This window comes from Rhea pennata, chromosome 1 (genome assembly GCF_028389875.1).
Source record: "Rhea pennata isolate bPtePen1 chromosome 1, bPtePen1.pri, whole genome shotgun sequence".
Lineage (NCBI taxonomy): Eukaryota > Metazoa > Chordata > Aves > Rheiformes > Rheidae > Rhea > Rhea pennata.
Window position 1 is genome coordinate 79,648,102 of NC_084663.1, and position 20,778 is coordinate 79,668,879.

The window sequence follows — 20,778 nt, forward strand, 5'->3', positions numbered from 1 at the left end:
ATCTGCTCCTATTTTGCCCAAATGCTTCACTTTGCACTAGCAAGATATTTAAACTCTATTGTTATTTCTATCTGAACCTAAAGTTTCACATTGGAATTTTTGGAATAGAAAAGGAACCAAAAAGTTAGTGTGTTTTCTATTCACATCCAATCAGTTTTTAGTCAGTACATGTAATGCTGTCTTCTAACAAATGACATAGCAAGTCATGCTATCACTGTTTCCCTTATAGCAACAGTGAATGATACATATATACTGTGCTGAGTGCCATGGAAACTCACTTGTCCTAAAGGTTTTACAGAGCCAAGACTAGCGGAGAGTAAAAGGAAACTTGGACACCCTTTTTATGGATATAAAATCAAAAATACGAAGTTGTTTAGAGGTTTTCCCAAGTTCAGATGGGAGGCCTGTGTCACAGCTCTAGTTCCATTAATGCCAGATCAGTGTTTTATTCACAAGAACTATCCTTCTTAGGATAGTTCTCTTCCTTCTGAGAATGCACTGTGAGCCAGGTCAATGAATTTGGTAGATGTTCCCCAAAACAATATGTACTTTTTAAAATGTAAGACAGCTTATCATTCTCCTAGAGGTAGAAATGAGAGATGTTATACTCGAAAACCTGAAATTGATTGTTTCTGCTGTACACTCTCTACTCCGAAACCTCTAATGCAGCAAGAAAATAATAGGAAATTTCATTTAATAACTGTGATATATGTTCTGACTACCACCACACCCACAAAAGACTAAGTGAGTATAGCTCTTAAAATGAGCCAAATGTAATGAAACATGCAAGCTGAATGCCCCTGCCCCCACCATACTTCACTGGGCTTTGTCTTAATTTGAGCTGTGAACTTTTCCATGCAACAAAACAGCCATGAAGGCACATGTTTTACTATGGTCCTAGGGGAAAACATACTATTACTATTACCACGCTGATTTGGAGAAGATGGCAGATGTGCAGAATACGTTTGCAGATTGGAGAGCTGATGTCTTAGGTAGGATACACATTGTGAAAAATCTAAAACAAAAAGAAAAGAAAGAAGATGCTAAGCCCCCCTTAGAGCTACTTTATCAGTCACACATTGCATGCGAGTAAAATGCATAACCTATACTCAGACTATTGTCAAGGTATCTTTAAAGGAGGGAGAAAGAAGAATACAAATCTGGTATAGAAACTAACATAGCCAAGCAGTCAAACTTCCACTTAACAAAACAGCAGCAAATTCTAAAACTGCTGACAAGAAAGCCTATAGAAAGTGTCAGAGATCTAGGTGAAGCAGATAAATCTGAGAAAGAAAATACAACAGCACATTGTTACAGGTAAGAATATCCTAGGTCCATATAAGCAGACATCCTGTATCTGACAGCATCTAGGAATAGAAAATGAAAAAGAGTTTGCTTTGCTATTCCCTCCCCCCCAGCAAATTGTCACCAAAGGGTGTATCCACACCACCAGAGCACTTGCTACATCATTCTTCTGTTAATTGGTTTAAATTATCTTTCTGAAGTCATTTATGCATATCTAAAGCATCTTACAATGGTGAGTTCAACATGCTAGTCATGAACATGGTATTTCCTTTGTTTAAATGACTAACTATTGTCTTCATTTGCTATCCTTTATTTCTTATACAATTAGAAGGAGGGGACAGTTATTACCCCTTCTTCTTTCACATGTTCTGTTTGATCTGATGGACCCTCTTCATGGCCTCTTTTCCTTGCTGAAGGGTCTTGGTCTATTTAATCTCTTGTTTGCGCAGAAACCTCTCATATTTTGATCATTTATGTTCTCTCTGTGTATTTTTTTTCCAATTCTACTATACTCTTTCTAAATAGGGTGATTACAACTGCATGTAGGATCCTCAGTGTGGTGTCATCAGGGATTTATATTGCAGTAAATTGATGCTTTCACTTTGCTTTCCTTTTCTCTCCCACTAATTCCCAAATGTCTTTTTCACTGTTACACTGAGCTGACTTTTTTGGGGAATGGCACAAAATGACTCCAAAGTCTCCTACATAAAAGCTTACTGCTCATGCAGCACCTTCCCTGTGCAGGAATTTGTAGTGTTCTTTCTCTTCATATATATTATTTTACACATATTGATGCTGAAATCAGTCTGCTGTTTTATTTTCCTGTCAATTGGGGCTCTTCACAATCATTACAGTTTTGGATACCTTGAATATTTTTGTAGCCACAAAATCTCTGTCACCCATAGAACAATAAATGATCTTAAATTAATGTTTTTTTGTTGCCATTACTTACAAGAGAGAAGTGTCTCATTAACATGTTTATCACATTAACTGTATATTCTATCAAGCCATCCTTTGTGTAATGCAGTGAAGGAATAGATAAACAGAAAAACAGACACACTGTCAGAAGAAAATGTCTGTACTATGGAAATGATTTGCCTGTGGCAGCTCAAGTTTGTCTGAAACAAAAACAAACAGCAAAACAGTCAGTGGTGCAATTTAACTATATCAGCATGTATTAGTGGAATCCAAGGATTTCTCTCTCCATCTACCATGGAAGTTCAGAGGAACTTGATGTATCTGCAGCTCCTAAGGCCTTGCTTTGGTTCATACACACAAAACTGTTGTCCCAAACTGATCTTGCTGAGAATTATCACCACCAACATAATAATCCTCCTTAATTTGTAAGCCTAATATGCTGGACTGTGTGTGTGTATTATCCATTGCGTAAGAAGATAAACCTTTGCTAGGTAACTGTAGCAACTCTTCAGCGACTCCATTCAGAAAACATGCAATAGAAACCTTGTGTTGTGACTGCCTCTGATTCTTTTATGTAGTTAAAAAGCAAGAAATTTATTCTGTTGTTCGGCTAACTCCTGCTTCTTATCTTCCTGACAACTAGTTGTGATATCTGTCAATGTTTGTTTAAGAATGCACAAAAATACAAAGAATGCTAAGATAATTATTCTGAGCTCGTATTGTCACAATGCTCTTGTCTTGGCTTTGGGAAAAAAAAAAAAAAAAAAAAAAACATGTTCAATGGGAATAAGATAAGACCATGTGACTTTTTTATGGTTTAGAAAGTGTATGTTGGCAAAGGCTTCTCTCTAACAAATGCTGTTCCTCCTTTAAATAACATCAGGGGAAAGCTGCATCATAACTTACTTTAACTATTGTAAGACAATAAGCTACTCTACCCAAATATGGCATCTTTCTTATTTCAACCTGCAGTATATCTATTTGGCAGACTTAATAAGTCCTCTGAGTCACAGGGGGGCAAAACTGACAGATACAAAGCTCAGGAAAGTAAAATGAATATTTTTCAATTGTTTCAATGGAGACAGATCTTGTCAAAAGAAGGAATTATCCTTTTCCTTCTTTTAAGATGATGGAATTCCAGTTGATGGAGATAGATGGTCCTTCTGCTGCTGCAGGGAGCCTAATGTTTCTACTGCTAGCTGCAGAAATAGGTTTATTTCCTGAAGGTTCTTTCTGTTGTGTTTTTCAAATGTTTGTGAGGTTTGGGGACAGTTCTGTTTTGATGCTTACTCAGTGCTGAGAAGACAATGAAAGTGCAACTTACTTCACCTCTAAACTGACAGCAAATTCAATACACAACAGATCCTTTTAAAAAAATTTTTTGGAAGTAACTCAAGTGTCAAAAGTAGCAATTAAAAACACAAATACGAACAAGCAATTACTGTTGAGTATCATGAGAGCCCCAATTCTGCACATATTTACGTAGCAGAATCTGGAACTGCCTCCTGCAATAACTGCAGTAATAACTGCAGCTGACAGAGCTGACAGGCCAGAAGCATATTTTATGTGGGACAGTTTGCAGGACTTGGGCATTAATGTACATGTTGTCACAAATTATGACATTTCCTCATTGATCTAAGCCTTTATCCAAAGCCCAGGAAAGCTAATAGAAAAGCTCTGTCTGCTTGAGAAGTCAAATTAAGGCCTTCAGAAGGCCCCCTCTTAGGTATTCAGCACAGCGCCATGTGTCCACACCTTGGATTGTCCCATTTAGAGCCTTCTAAGAAGGCAAATGTACTCTGGATGATGGTTAGGTAGGGCTACCCAGAGTCTGCAATCCAGTACAGATATTTCCAAGCTGGGTGGATGGGGCTGGAGACAGACTCTTTTCAGTGGTGTTCAGTGATGGGATGGGAGTTAACAGGCACAAACTGAAATACAGGAAGTTCCCTCTGAACATGAGGAAAATCTTCTTTTTGTGAGGGTGTCTGAGCACTGGAACAAGTTGTCCACAGAGGTTGTGCATCCTTGGATGAGATATTCAAGGTATACCTGGACACAATCCTGTGCAATGTGCTCTGGGTGGCCCTGCTTGCGCAAGTGAGTTGAACTATGTGATCTCCAGAGGTCCCTTCCAACCTCAACCACTGATTCTTGCTGCATCCCTGCAGGGCCCTTACTTTGGAAGACGTGAAAGGGAAGAGGTGGCCCCATTGCAGCTGCATCAAAGGCTGAAAAAAGTTCAAATGTTTGTGAGGTTTGGGGACAGTTCTGCTAATTGTATTGCTAATTGTATCTATAGTTGCCAAATGTATCTACAGTTTAAAAAATTATCAGAAAGTCCAAATCCCCAAAATTCTACAACTAAACATGCAAACGATTACCAGGCTTGTGTGTCTGTGTGGGTGCATGAGCTGGTGAGTGTGTATGTCAATGCTCACAGCAAATCCACACCCACCTTTGCAGCTATTCACCACTCTGTGCATAGGCATTCCCAACTCATGAGGATGCATGAAGAGAACAAATTTATGGTTTTGCCTTGTGTCTGAATGCATCAAATTACAATTTTTTTTAAGTAGTGTTTCTTCACCGAAGAGACCTTTGACAACCACACAATTGTACCTATTCCGTTTACACTGTTTCATAGGCTGATAGGTAGAAACTACTGAAGATGTAAACTCTGTGTGATAGAGATCATTTATTGTTACAGATGCCCATGGCAAGCAGAATCCTATTTATGGCCAATGGAAGAACCTGGGATTAGTCCAATACAGGGCTCTCTTCGGTCCAATTTGGCCTTTTTGCTGTCTCTGTCCCTAAGCATGACACATGTTTAGATCTCTTATGTCAGACTGCCTAGTTCATATATTGATGACAGTATGAAAAAATACAGAACCTATAGCGATTACCTGAAGGCATTTATACTAGAAATTCTGATTTTTGCCAGAAGGCTAGTCAAAACTCATATACCCATCAGCATTCCACTCCATGCAATTCTTTTGGAGCAGCCCAGAGAAGATAGATGCTATGCAGTGAACGAATACCAAGCAAATTCAACTATTACCTACATAGGCAGGAAGAACAGTAGAGGGGAGTTGTTTAAGCAAGGCTAGGGGCTGACCTGCTGAAAAGCAGCACTGCAGAGAAGGACCTGGGAGTGCTGGTGGATGACAAACTGACCATGAGCCAGCAATGTGCCCTTGTGGTCAGGAAGGCCAATGGTATCCTGGGGTGCATTAGGAAGAGTGCTGCCAGCAGGTCGAGGGAGGTGATCCTGTTGCTCTACCCAGCCCTATGAGGCCTCATCTCGAGTACTGCATCCAGTTCTGGGCTCCCCAGTACAAGAGGGACGTAGAACTCCTGGAGCGAGTCCAGCATAGGGCTATGAGGATGATCAGAGGAGTGAAGCATCTGCCCTCTGAGGAATGGCTGTGAGAGCTGGGCCTGTTTAGCCTGGAGAAGAGAAGACTGAGGGGGGGATCTTATCAATGAGTACAAATATCTGAAGGGAGGGAGTCAAGTGGATGGGGCTAAACTCTTTTCAGTAGTGCCATGTGGCAAGACAAGAGGCAATGGGCAAAAATTGAACCACAGGAAGTTCTGCCTGAATATGTGGAGGGATTTCCCCACTGTGAGAGTGGCAGAGCACTGGAGGAGGTTGCCCAGAGAGGTTGTGGAGTCTGCTTCTCTGGAGATATTCAAAGCTCACCTGGATGCAACTCTGTCTAACATGCTCTAGGTGACCCTTCTTGAGCAGGGAAGCTGAACTAGATGATCTCCAGAGGTCCTTTCCAACTTTACCGATTCTGTGATTCTGTGAAAGTGTTTTCGCATTAGCAACCACTGGAGAATCTAGCCCTACATTTGGATATTTCAGGATGGAAAACTATGTTCCAAGTACAGCTAGCAGATTGACAATCTCATCATGTGAGTCCTAGAAAGCACACAGAGTATTAACAATTTTACACATAGTAAGTTGAAAGTTCGAATGCATCTTCATCCACCATCCTTTAGTGGATGATAAGAGACCTTACTGTAGAAGTCATTACTATTTTGCTGACAGATATGCTCACTTTTCTGTTTTATGTGAGAGATGCTTAAGGGACAATCTGGAAAGAATTGCCCTGAATCTCTGGCTGACAACAGCTTCATATTGGTAAAATTTAGGCTCAGTGATTTCAGGGGAGCTTACTGGAGTCAGTCACGTTAGTGGTCTATATCCACATCAAAGAGAAAAAGAATTAGGATTCAGGTATGATGAGCTCGCAGGAGTTTTGCTTTAACAGAAGATATCCTAGACTACACTAATAGTATTTCCTTGTTTGGTCCTCTTCTCTTTTAGTCTGCACTTATGCTGCAGGGGAAAAATGCCTTTTTTATATGAGGTCAAGTTATCAGGTTTTCAGAATGTATGAGCACTGTATAGGGAAAAAAAAAATAAATAAATAAAAGAAGTTCTCAGAGACTGCCTAGAATAACCCAGAGACTGCCTAGAATAACCAAGATACTTTACAGAAAGTATAATGATTAGATCAAATTCTTAGGAGACTTGGTGGAACTTTTGTTGCCCAAACACAGGTATGATTTGGTGAGACTACTGAAGCAAATCTATACCGAGGTTGTGTGTGACACCCTGAGCAAGAATATTAGTGCTGTAAAATGCCACCCAAATATCTATATTTAAGGAGATGGCAATCCAGGGTTACAGATCATCTTCGTGAAAATGCAGTGGATAACACACCACAAGCATCATTTAAAATAATCTTGACCCACTGTGAAACCCACTTTTGTTCTTGTTAGTGCCTAAGTTGTATTTTTAAAATTTTTATATCACGCTCATATGGATACGATACACACACATATAAATATATTTGAATGTAACAATATATTGCACATATGTGTATATATATCTACTTCCATGTGCCTATATAATAGCTGCAAAATAAGGAGAACCGGTATGTGCTGGTATTAGGATATCAACTTGGATATGAAATAATGATGGGGCACCTGAAGTGGTTAAAGATCAATTTCTTCAGAGCAGCTTCACTCAACAGTTGGAAGAAATGCAGAATAGTGAACTATCTGGAAACAGTCTCAATCTCTGTTGCTCCCCAACTACCATATTTGGAAACCAATTGTGAAGCATACAGAAGATTCGGCATCATTTCTCATTTTGACTGCTTAATGTTTCCAAGAAGTAAGCTATAGACCTATACACCTGGATGACACCATATCCAGTAAAATAAAAAATGGAAACTGCTTGCCTCTGACTCTAGCAACTAATGATTCACTCTAATGACTAACATTTTGAAGATGTAAAATTTCAGTAATACTGTCTAGCTGCTAGGACACCCTAAATACAGTACCCAGAATCCTGTTTCTAGCCTGTTACTTTATAATTTGTCAAAATGTTAAAATGCTTTTTCACTCAGATATTAAAAATATTAATTTTCAGGAAAAGTCTTCAGAAGGTTTTCAGCTTTAATGTGTTTCACAGAACACTCAGAGTGGAACAAAGGTGCAAAAATCCTGCCAAAGGCTCAGTGAATGGATGAAGTATTAGAGGTGAGGTGTGCTTTCAAAACACATTAGATAGTATGATTTCAAATTTAGGACAGGACATTCTCCCCTTTTCAAGCCAAAGGCCAAGTGTTAAAGCATGTGGGTAGACTGTGCTGGACAGACTTCATCATTAGTCTTTCCCAGGTAAGATATTCAGAGGGTGAAATGGATAGGACAGGACAGATGCTCAACCTGGGCTTCTTGAGATCATATATTAAACCTGGACAACTGTCCCTATACTTCTCTTTTTTAAATGCCAAATACTAGTCTATCTCTATCATAGTAAATGAGTACATGTTCTGATTTATATATAGATTTCAGTGTTCTCAGGCATCCTGCTTAAACGTTGGGTCACATGCCTATTCTTCTATACCAACAATATTCACTGAAAGTTGATGGAGTTACACCATTTTCATCTGGGATAAGAGAAGAAAGACAGACAAACATGAATGTGCTCAAATCCATATTCTGGATTTGAAAAGTTGGAAGGCTGGTGAGGACGGAGCAAAGCCAAAGTCTAGATGTGAGTTTTGCAAATGGTACAAATTCCAGCTCAAAACACTCCAAATTTTTGGATATTCAAATTCCACTTCCAAATCTGCTGCTGTGCCTTGAGCATAACTTGAATCTGAAGTGAGTGATACACCATGATATACTTCATGATAGCAAGAAAGTCTAACTTCCCTTACATTCAATGAGGTTGTTTTATACCCAACTGTTCTTGATACCTGCCTTTCAGACAGCATTTGTAGCTCTCTGTTTCCTAGAAACCCCTGTGGCTGGCCATTGCACTTGATGTTTTCTTCCTAGCCAGCAGGGAATGCTGGTATATGGAAGTAATTCTCCCTCTCCCTAACGTATGCAGACATAGCTCTTCATTAGTTAGGAGAACACAGAAAACATTCCCCATGCAATCTGGGATGCATTTGTTTTTGGAATAGTGGTGTTCAGAGAAAATTCCAAACTGGTTTTCAAGCGCAGAATATGTTTACATTAGTCTACCCCTCTTTGCTAGGGTTTCTAGCAATCTTAAAGCAGAATGTCCTATTTTACAGCACTAATGTTTCAGCCAAGAAAGATCATTGTACTGCAGTAGTAGAAAACCTCATTTGTCTCCAGACTGGATGACATACTGGCCTTTAGCTTGCCAGCCTTATGTGTTTCTTTAACACATAAATGGTCCAAAGATCTCTCAGAGTTTGACATGATATGACAAAGCAGAGGTATTTATGTTCCATGATTATTCTCCCTTGTCAGGCTCAGTGAAGATAACATACAGATGTATTTTAAGACCTTCAGTAGTCTCAAGAGAGAAGGCACTTTTGGCAGGCATTCTTACTTTTTCATAAACATAAGGTTTTTCTAGATTTTAATTTACAGCACTGAAAGTTAGTAGCTTTTCCATTCTGTAGTAATGGTGCTGAAAGCTGGAATTTAATAGTACCATAAAACAACTAAAGCCTTATTTCCAAAACTTGTATGCATTCTTTATATTTTACAAATGAGAGGATATCTGGGAGCAGATTCTCCAAAACAGCCCCAAGAGAAATTTTCATGGGGATATTCCCTTCTTTGCACTCAAAAACCATAGGTCCCAAGAATAAGTTGCTCCATACTTACTGTGCCCCTGAAGGGTACCAACTGGCAATGCCTCCTAAAGAGAAAGGAAAGAAGGCAGATACGGCTTTTGGGTGACAGTTGCAAACTGACTGGAAGGGAAATGAGGCAGAGCTCTTACTATGGACAAGTGCAGCCACAGGAAACATGGCAGTTTTATCTGACTTACCTTCTCAGATCATAAATCTGCTGATCTTGTTCTGAAAAAAAACATTTGCAAACCTCTGGCAAGCACTGGAATAGGGATCACTGTCAATATCTACAGCAGCAAGGGTTCTGATTGGAGAGCTTGGCAAGGAGTGGCAGAGTTTCTATCACCTTGGGTTTTTTTGCTTCTTTCTCAGCTATGGTACCTCCAAATGCTGAGGGAGAAGTCAACTAGAAGAGTGTTCAGGGTCTCAAACACTGTATGAGAGATGCAATGCCACATGACAGGGGATGTGGTTGCTGCATGCGACCATGTAGTAGCAGGGGCCATGCATCGCATGTGGTCAAGAAGGAGGTGCCACAGCAGAAAGGAGAGAGAGTGTTGTCTCCTGATGACCCAGGCCTGAGACTGGGTTCCCAAAACGTCAGGCACTCCAGCTGTAATGTCACAAGGACACTGTCCCTATTCACTGCATAGATGAGGAAAGTACTGCCCTTCCCCATCCTTCCCTTTGGATTTGTTACTGTCTGTGGTGGAGATGGCTGATCCACACATCAACAGCCATGATTTAAGCAGCTAACTCTCCAAGTTTAACCCACGTGTACTTGTGAATCCACAAGCTCTTCATGAGCCTGCCCAGATCTGAGCAATTGATACTGTGCCCTGACCCTTAGGCTGCTTGGTGATAAAGCAATTGCCCTAGGGGAAACATCTCAGCTGGGCATTATAGTGCTGCATTACATATTTTGCAAACTGCATTCTGGGCCTTTTTCTGAAGCATTGACACTGACAACTCGGTATGCTCCAATTATATTTCAGCTGAATGAAATGTCATGAAAAATGCTCTTCAGTGCCACTCACATACTGAAAACATATAGGAACATTTTATTCTGGGGCTGAATGATCAGGGGTAGATACTGCTCTAGAGGAGGACCATAGACAAGGAAAGCAGATACATGCTGGACATTCAATCTCCTCTGATGCTAGTGACTAAATATCTCCATGATACCAGAAGTTTTAATTCATGTCTGAATAGCCATAACAACTCAACTGGTTTCGCTAGCAAATAAGCAGAAAACTTTACACTTTGTTATTGGTTTCAAAATTGACTATGCTTTTGCTTGCTGCTGTTCACATCACCATGGAAGGAAGCCAAACAACTTTAAAAGGTCTGTTTGTGAAAAAATGTAGGCATTTATCAACCTCATAACACAGGGCAACAAGATACATACTGTCCGAGTGTTTCATTCCCTGCACTGTTTTCCCTCTGAGCCTCCATCCTGTCACTCACAGCCTTCCTGTGACTTTTGGAGCACCAACCCTGCTACAGCCATTTTCCTACGTGCAGGTTACCTTCTTCTCTTGCTGCATACTCTTGCCAACAAGGGTAGACCTGTAAGTGCTAGGTATGAAGGCTTCACCCAAAGAAGGATGAAGGATTTTCCAGTTGCTTCTGAACCAAATGAAGGATGCCTTTATTTTATTTATTTATTTATTTATTTATTTATGAAATTTCTCTATCTGAATAGGCCACACTTGCACAGACAAGTAGTGGCCAAGAAAGACCATAATGCTCACTACTGCATCTTTATATTTTTAAACACTTATCTTCTATCCTGATGGAGGTAGCTAGTCAGAGATAAAGTTAAAGAGCAGTTTCTATTAAACTGTGCTCTTAATTTTTCTGATAGGATACTGAGGAAAGCAGTGTTAAATTTTAAATGATCTAGTTTAGCATATCAGTAAAAAGTAGTTCTAATTAGTCTCTGATTAGCTTATTGTAATTACTTGCTACAAAGCAAACTATCAGCCCAGAATACTAATTAAGATGATAGCAGAGAAAAAAACACCAAAGGTACTACATTTAGAACTGTTTTGGGGAAATGAACCTAAACTGGAGCTAAGGAAGATCAAAAATACTGGAGCTAGATTTCTGTAAGTTTATTCAGATGCACATCTGGTTGGAAAAGCTCAGGTAACCTTCGCTCTCACTGAATTCTCCTTCTGCCCCCTGAGATACTACTTTCCTGGGTTACTCCATGGCATAAGCAATTAGGCCACAGAAACAATTACTTATATCATACTGGGACTGCAGTGATCTTCTTGCAGCCTAAAAATTAAATATTGGGGTTGCTCTGAGGGAAGGAGCTGTCACTATTACTCTATAGATGAGGAAGGTGAGGAAAGTGTCAGAGAGACATTTGTTCAGGGTCACAATCATCACAGGGGAAAGACTATGCCAAGCTATGAAAGTGAGTTTTATTTCTTTTCTGACCCTACAGTTTAGCAGTTTTGGTGGTATTCCACACTAAGGAAACTTAGTGATATATGTTAAGCTCTTCAGAGCATAAAATATTCTGTTGTATGCTTATATTGCAATTGGAGATGCAGCTCCATGTGTATGCATGTGCCTAAACTATGCTAAAGCTCCCTCTCTCAGCCCTGCAAGTGGAGTGGTAGCAGCCCAGAATTCAGTGTGCACCGCCTGCAGTGGTAAGAGGCACTGGAGCTTGGGCAGGCTCCCAAATTTAGCTTGAAGTTAGCTCAGAGGCTGCAAGTGCATCTCTAGGTTACAGCTTAGATGTTCTGGATGCTCTTTACCTACTCTTTATGTTGTTGAAGCCTTGTACATGTACAAAGTAACATACACATGTGTTACATTATATACAGATCACATGAACTCATTGCCCAAAGTAATATAGCCTGACTTCCACATTGATATTGAGCCTCCTTTGCACTGCCTTGGAATTAAAAATTAAAGCATGTAAAAAGATTAATATGACTGAGTTCTGAACAGCTGTAGTTTTCAAAGCTGACAAAATGCAAGCTGTCTTCATGCAAAACTCCTTTGTTGAATCAGTTACACTCAGTTATGAATAATCTTCATTGTTAAGATCTCTTAATGATTTTTTTGTTCAATAGTAATAGCCAGAAGGCCTAAAGTTCCCATCTTTCTAAATAAAATAGTGTCTTTCTTAAAGAAAGGACTTGACCCTGAATCTTCCACACCTCAAAGAAATGCTGCAACCAATCTCTCACTGTCTCTGAGAGGAGTGGAAACCAGGCTGAGAAGAGGGGATATTCAGAGAAGCCAGTGCTAAATTCCAACAAAAGAACAAATTTGCAGGAAGTCAATATGGTGTCATGCAAAGCACGTTTTGCTGAAAAAATGGTTACCAGCTGCAGTCTCCCCATTGCCCAGCCCCAAAGTCCTCTGGCTTGTGGTGGTGGGAGGCAGGTGATGTGTTGTAAAATCACTCGTGTGCTCTGGCTGCAAATCCAGCATGTGGGCTGATTATCGTAGAGGCACACATCCTTCTTCAGTGCAGAACAGAGGGACTTTTCAGCAGAGGAGTAAATCTCTCAATCATTCCTGTGCTTTCTACAGATTCTTTTTCCACCTCTTTTATGATTTATGAACAACAAGCTAATGGCACTGCCCACATAAAAGGCTATCTAAGATTTTATATTGCCAGAGAGAAATTAATGTATAAGTTCCTACAAAGAATTTAAGAAAGGGTCCTTGAAGGATGCTTCCTCTGCATGTACACAGGAGTGTCAAAGTGTTGGAGAAGAGCACGAGTTCATGGAGCACACACCTTTGTTAAAAGTCACCGAAAAAAATGTCACCCACAAGAGACTCTCCTGAGTCAGAGTGCACACACATGATATCTTTACTGACATTGCCTATGTTTCACTAGTTCTGCAAATAAGCAGATAAATTTAGCTTTTAGGCTGTTAACTTTTCACAAGCAGTCAATTCTCACTGAAAATGCTCAGAAACTTTCCTCTCATAAAATGATTGTAATAAATGAAGCATTCTTACTCTAACAGAAGAGCATATCATGCTTTTTTTTTATAAAAGCTTTTTTTTTTTTTAAAGTCCAGAAAGGACTTAGACCAAAGAGTAAGGAAAAATAAAGGATACTGAATACTAAGGGCTCAAATGTATGTGAACAATAAAAAAAAAAAAAAAAAAAAAAAAAAAAAAAAAAAAGAAAGAAAATGCAACTCACTTTGGAAAAGGAAGGTGCAAGTTGGAAGGTTGTTTGTGCATTAACTTGTCATAGTCACTTTACAAGTGGGTACCTGCCTGTTTATTTATGGATGCAACCAGAACTGTGTTTTTCATGGCAGACTCTGGACTGCAGGTAAGAAACACAGATAGCTAGTATTGTGTTGAGAGAAAAAAGCATCAAAAACTGTGGGAGCTTTGGGGTTTTTACAAAATGTATTTTAATGAGGAAAGATATGTACAACAACAAAGTCATCCTACTAGTAAGTATTTAACATTTCTCCTAATTCCACTAACACTAATTCTTACAGCAGGAAAGGCTGGCCTAGTTCATTTGGTTTTAATTAGAGGGGTGAAGTAATAGATGACTAGGGCTTGCAAATCAGTCAAGTTGTTTTGATAAGTCTTCAAAAAGTAGTTTACAAGATATTTTCTTCTTGCAACTTGTTCTCTTAAGAAAAAAAAAGGAAAAAAAGAAAAAGAAAAATCTATTTAAAGCATGCTCCCTAGCTTAAATGAAGCTTGTGATAAGCATTAAGGATGAAAGAACAACTTTAAGTGCATTAGAAATAATTATAATTTTAATTTTCTTTTTCCTGTTTCAAGTTTTTGTCCAGGCTTTATGAGCTCTTTCCAATGCACGTTTTCAGTGCCCATCACCACAACATGGTCTTCTCAAATATCAGCCTGTTCAACTGACAAGGAACACAAGCAGTCACCCACTTTACCCATTTTTCTTAGTGTGTTTTTTTCTATATTGTGTGAGCTGTGATTAGAAAGAGTGAGAAGAGAGTGTTTATTTTGCTGTTTAGGACCTATACGTCCAAGCGAAAAAAAAAAAAAAAAAAAAAAAGTAGTTACAATGAAGGCCATAAAGTGATTTTACTAGAGTTCAGCTCTTGGTCAATTAGATTCATGTTTGCATATATACCATTAAACAGCCAGGATCTTGTAGCAGGTGTTCAGTGGGGCAATACTCAGTGTTATGATGGTACCTGTGCCAATAAAGTCCTGTTGCTGTTGGTCCTGTTGGTCCCAACCATCTGAAAGGGGCTGAGAAACACCAGGAATTTTAGCACCATGGAGACATGACAGACATGTCCTTTGTCCAGCTGCTGCTGTGCAGTCAGGGGTTGTGCTGGCTCCAGGAAAGAATCGGCTAGGCAGAATTAATGGCAAAGTGGCTCTTTCCTCTTTTCCTTGCAACAACAGCCAACAATGAGCTTTTTGCCTCACCCTGCCATCCCTGCACAGAGATAATAGCCAGATTTGGCTGCAGCTGGCTAGTGAGTGGACATAAAGCTGAGCACTTGGGGAACAAAATTTGCAGGAAGGGGGAAGGGAAGGGTTATAGAGAGAGGGTAGTCAATAAAACACAACTCAGGTTGGGGAGGCCTTCAAAGGGTGCATGCAGCTGGGGATGTGCATGTGGGACATGGCTATGAGAGACCCTCCCTGCACCCTTCCTGGGAACCTGTAGGCATGACTGCCTCTCTGAAATGCCTATACACCAATGCACGCAGCATGGGGAACAAACAGGAGGAACTGGAGATCTGTGTGCTGTCGCAGGGCCATGATCTCATTGCAGTTACAGAGACATGGTGGGATAGCTCGCATGACTGGAATGCTGTCATGGATGGCTACATGCTTTTTAGGAAAGACAGGCCAGGAAGGTGAGGTGGTAGAGTTGCTCTTCATGTGAGAGAGCAACTGGAATGCATTGAGCTCTGCCTAGGGATGGAGGAGGAGGCAGTCGAGAGCTATTGGGTAAAGATCAAAGGGCAGGCTAACACGGGGCCCACAACCCTGTTGTGGGTGTCTACTACAGGCCACCTGACCAGGAAGAGGAAGTCGATGAGGCCTTCCACAGACAGCTGGAAGTAGCCTCATGATCACAAGCCCTCGTTCTCATGGGAGGTTTCAACAACCCTGGTATCTGCTGGAAGGAAAACACAGCAAGGCACAAACAGTCCAGAAGGCTCCTGCAATGCATCGATAATAACTTCTTGACACAGGTGGTGGAGGAGCCCACAAGGAAGGGTGTCCTGCTGGACCTTGTCCTAACCAGCAAAGAAGTAGTGGTTGGAGATGTGAAGGCTGGGGGCAGCTTGGCTGCAGTGACCATGACATGGTGGAGTTCAGGATCCTGCGTGGAGGAAGCAAGGCAATAAGCAGGACTGCAACCTTGGACTTTAGGAGAGCAGACTTTAGGCTCTTCAGAGACCTTCTTGGAGGAATGTCATGGGTTAGGGCCCTAGAAGGAAGGGGGGTCCAGGAGAGCTGGCTAGTATTCAAGCAGCACTTTCTCCAAGCTCAAGAGCAGTGCATCCCAAGAAGAAGGAAGTCCAGCAAGGGGGGCAGGAGACCTGCATGGATGAGGAAGGAGCTCCTGGTAAAACTCAGACAGAAGAAGAAAGTACACAGAATGTAGAAAAGGGAACGGGCTACTTGGGATTATAAGAACGCTGTCAGAGTATGTAGAGATGCAACAGGAAGGCTAAGGCCCATTTGGAGTTGAGTCTGGATGTTAAGGAAAACAGGAAGGGCTTCTTCAAATACATCAGGAGCAAGAGGAAGACTGGGGAAATGTGGGCCTGTTACTGAATGGGATGCAGAGGCCCTGGTGACAAAGGATACAGAGAAAGCAGAATTACTGAATGCCTTCTTTGCTTCAGTCTTCACTGCTAAGGGCAGCCCTCAAGAATCCTGGAGCCTGGACGTAAGGGAGAAAGTCTGGAGAAAGGAAGAATTTCCTTTGGTTAAGGAGGATAGGATTAGTGATCTTCTGGGCAAGCTTGATGTTCACAAATCCATGGGCCCGGATGGGATGTAACCACATGTGCTGAGGGAGATGGCGGATGTTGTTGCCAGGCCACACTCATCTTTGAAAAGGTCATGGAGAACTGGAGTGGTGCCTGAAGACTGGAAGAAAGCCAGTGTCACTTGCGTCTTCAAAAAGGGCAACAAGGAGGACCCAGGCAGCTACAGGCCAGTCAGCCTCACCTCCATCCCTGGAAAGGGAGGTGAACAGCTCATTCTGGATGTCATCTCCAGGCATATGGAGAAAAAGAATGTGATCAGGAGTAGTCAGCATGGATTCACCAAGGGAAAATCATGCTTAACCAACCTGGTAGCCTTCTATGATGGAATGACTGGCTGAGTAGATGAGGGGAGAGCCATGGATGTTGTCTACCTTGACTTCAGCAAGGCTTTCAACACTGTCTCTCATAACACCCTCCCAGATAAGCTCAGGAAGTGTGGGTTAGACGAGTGGACAGTGAGGTGGATTGAGAACTAGCTGAAAGGCAGAGCTCAGAGGGTTGTCATCAGTGGCATGGAGTCCAGTTGGAAGCCTGTGGCTACTGGTGTCCCCCAGGGCTCAGTACTGGGTCGCATCCTGTTCAACTTATTCATCAGTGACCTGGATGGAGGGACATTGTGCCTCCTCAGCAAGTTTGCTGATGATACCAAGGTGGGAGGAGTGGCTGACACACCTGAGGGCTGTGCTGCCATTCAGAGAGACAGGCTGGAGAGCTGTGCAGAGAGGAACCTCCTGAAGTTCAACAAGGGCAAGTGCAGGGTCCCACTATAACCCCAGGCAAAATAACCCCAGGCACCAGTACAAGCTGGGAAAGCAGCACTGCAGAGAAGGACCTGGGAGTGCTGGTGGATGACAAACTGACCATGAGCCAGCAATGTGCCCTTGTGGTCAGGAAGGCCAATGGTATCCTGGGGTGCATTAGGAAGAGTGCTGCCAGCAGGTCGAGGGAGGTGATCCTGTTGCTCTACCCAGCCCTGTGAGGCCTCATCTCGAGTACTGCATCCAGTTCTGGGCTCCCCAGTACAAGAGGGACGTAGAACTCCTGGAGCGAGTCCAGCATAGGGCTATGAGGATGATCAGAGGAGTGAAGCATCTGCCCTCTGAGGAATGGCTGTGAGAGCTGGGCCTGTTTAGCCTGGGGAAGAGAAGACTGAGGGGGGATCTTATCAATGAGTATAAATATCTGAAGGGAGGGAGTCAAGTGGATGGGGCTAAACTCTTTTCAGTAGTGCCATGTGGCAAGACAAGAGGCCATGGGCACAAACTGAACCACAGGAAGTTCTGCCTGAATATGTGGAGGGATTTCCCCACTGTGAGAGTGACAGAGCACTGGAGGAGGTTGCCCAGAGAGGTTGTGGAGTCTCTGGAGATATTCAAGACCTGCCTGGATGCAACCCTGTCTAACATGCTCTAGGCGACCCTTCTTGAGCAGGGAAGCTGGACTAGATGATCTCCAGAGGTCCTTTCCAACCTTACTGATTCTGTGATTCTGTGACATGGTAAGCCATTTTTCATCCAATACTTCCAAGCTTCCCCTTCCAATCATTTTCTGGGTATAGCTGATACAGAACAGAACTATTTCCTGTCATGGACCATCTAGATTTTCCCTCTAGCTGCACTAACTTCAGGGAATATACACTCACTTTTCTGAACGCCCCCTTCAACTACCACTAGCATACTGAATAACTATAAAGGAAGAAATCCCTTTGTAAGAAGACAATCCAGAAACACCAGAAAATACTAGCATAAACTGAAGATTTTCTAACATCCTGGATGTAAGTGTTAACCCAGGTTTCCTGTGTAATGACGTCACCTATACCTACAAAGTTATTCACGCACTTCCTTTTGCACCAGACACTCTCCTTCATGTACCACAGAGACTTTGGGCTCCCACCACAAGCAATCAGAGCAAAAGAAAGATTTAACAGTGGGGAGAAAAGTAAAAAGAAGAAAATATTGAAGGTTATTTAAAAAAAATAAAAGAGAGATGGACACAAAGTGCTGGAAAAAGTGTCTAGAAGGAAAAGGGTTTGAAGTGGAAAGGAAAGGGGAAATACAGCAAAAAAATGTGTAAGTCAGAGATCAGCTAGCCAGTGCAGCTCCACTGAAGTTAATGAAGCTGAACTGATTTCAAAGGAGGATCAGTCCTAGTCAGTTATAATAAAGAAATCTAGAACAGAAAATTTACTTTATACAGAAACTTAAACTTTTGAATTAAATGTGATTTAGCTGGATTCTAGAAAAAAGTCAGTAAGAACTCCCAAATGCCCACCATTCTATAAATGATATCCAATTAGATTGACTGTATTTCACAAAAGTTGGTGTGTAGAGACTCTGGGTTATTCCTGAGGGTGCCCAGGTGTGAAGCATGAGTTTCTGCATGTGTCCAAGTATATCAGGGAATATCTGCAGGTAAGCAGAGTGGGATTTGCAATTTACATCTACACATTCAACACAAATCACATAATTTTTTCCTAAACCTTGATGTTTGAACTGCCAATCCTCAAGTTTATCACAGCAGACAGAGATGACAACAAATCATACTTTCTTGTTAACTGTTGCTGTACCAGCTCATTAGAAAGTTTAGCAGTGCTGCTATCCCAGCTTTGGAGGATAGTTCATAGGTTAAATCATAAATCAAATAAAACAAGACCCCATAATTAAGTCTCATATAAAGTTGCCCTTCTTGAAAAGACACTATAGACAAGGCTAAAGCCAGCCCTACTTTCCTCTTGGGGTGGCGGAGTCCCCCTCTGGTGCACAGCCTTTCCCCTCACTGCCCTCCAGCTGCTGCATGGTGGCAGCCATCCATCCACCTGGAAATGCTCTGAAGTTTGGAGAAAGCTCCAGAGTAGCAATGCACAGCACTCCTTCTCACAGCCTGGGGAGCTGAGCCAGAGACCACGTTCAAGACCTGAACAATATCCCCCTTGGCTAGTTGTTTGAACACAAAAAATTAATTTACAGCCGAATTAGGGAGGAGGGGTAAAATTCAGAGGAATACTGAAGTCCCTGGAAGCTTGGCAGAAAAATTCATAGTGCTGCTGCTGTTGCAGCAGTTGAGATTTCCACTTGTTCAGGTAAACAATTGCAAAACTTTATGCACACGTACTCAGGTAGCCAAAACTACTGTACACATCACACAATAAGCTGTCACTGTGTGCACTAGCTGAGTACTGAGGGCATGGTGCAACTTTTCACTATAACTATGCTTAAAGTTAGGTCTCCTTTCTGATCTACATGACAGGTGTTTAAAATGAGGAAAACACAGACCTGCTAAGAACGGTAATGTATTACGTTCAATTGCAACACATGGAAATGCATCTTCATATTAAACACAAAGGTAGGTTCAAGAAGGTCTTTTCCTAGAGGCTAAGTGCAAATTCTCAGGCTCCTGGAGGATAACTAGTATTTCTCATAGGCAAGCAGAGCAGGAGTGTCTGGTACAGTCTTGTACCACGTTTACATGTACATCTAGCTGCCTCTTCTGTTTCAGCACATTTAGACAGCAGAAGCACTGCCGAACTGCTATGCTCGAGGAAAACATCTGCAGCCGGCTCAAGTGAAGAGAATTATTCTGGCAGGTTCAGCTTTGGTTTTAGCATTTCTGAAGTAGCCTCTAACATTCAGCCCTCCATACGGAGACCAAGGTCACTGTGACATGAAGCACTGGGAGCAAAGGGAAGAGGGGAGGTTAAAGACACTTGACTAAAGTAAAGGGAGATGTTAATGATTTCCTGGGGGAAAACAACAGCTATTTCAACAATAAAATCTTGACATTTTAGTAAGGTACAATATAGATCACTGGTCAAATATGAAGAGTGTCGAGTGAATATTTCTGAAGAACTTTCAAAACATTATTTAGTATTTTTACCTAGATGGCCTATAAACATAGAGATGATGCATGTTTTGGCATTGAAATATGGCACAAAAAATTCTTCAAAATTAATTTGACTTTCTGCATTTTAGGATTAAAGAAGAGATTTTGAAACTGCCAGCTGAAAAGAACCCACATTCTTGTCCATGAGTACACGGCCACTAAAAATAGTGGCCTCCTGACTCCTTACCTCATTCATTGCTCTTAAAAGATGCAAGGGGGACTGTGCACACAGCCCTTGCTTGCAAAAGGTGTGCCAAGACTGTTCAGAGGAAGTTGCTTGTGAAATAAAACTTTATAGCTAAAAATAAAACCAGCTTTTCTCAAGTGCCTTGCTTAATATTTGCTCTGTTATTATTCTAATTATTCTTCCTGTTACTTGCATAGTTGAGCCAATGTTTCCAGGAGATACTTGAAGGTACTCGACATGAGACATGAGGTATTATGAACGATGATTTTGATTCTTATTTACACTACAGCCTCACTTACACCCAATTTTAAAGTCTCTTCACACT

The 20,778-nt window shown here is 41.4% G+C and overlaps 1 protein-coding gene across 3 annotated transcripts in view; it reads right to left on the reverse strand.

Annotated features, from left to right (window-relative positions):
* Positions 1–20,778, reverse strand: part of LOC134149675 (potassium voltage-gated channel subfamily KQT member 1-like) — a 263,379-nt gene that overhangs the window by 47,448 nt on the left and 195,153 nt on the right. Inside the window, exon 12 of one of the 3 annotated variants that reach the window (XM_062592924.1) lies at positions 926–1,015. The exons of 1 other annotated variant lie outside the window; for it this stretch is intronic. The gene's annotated coding sequence lies outside the window, so the exon portion shown is untranslated. Of the gene's footprint in view, positions 1–903; positions 1,016–20,778 lie in introns of those variants that run through there. One more of the 3 variants, XM_062592916.1, reaches the window with a different exon arrangement.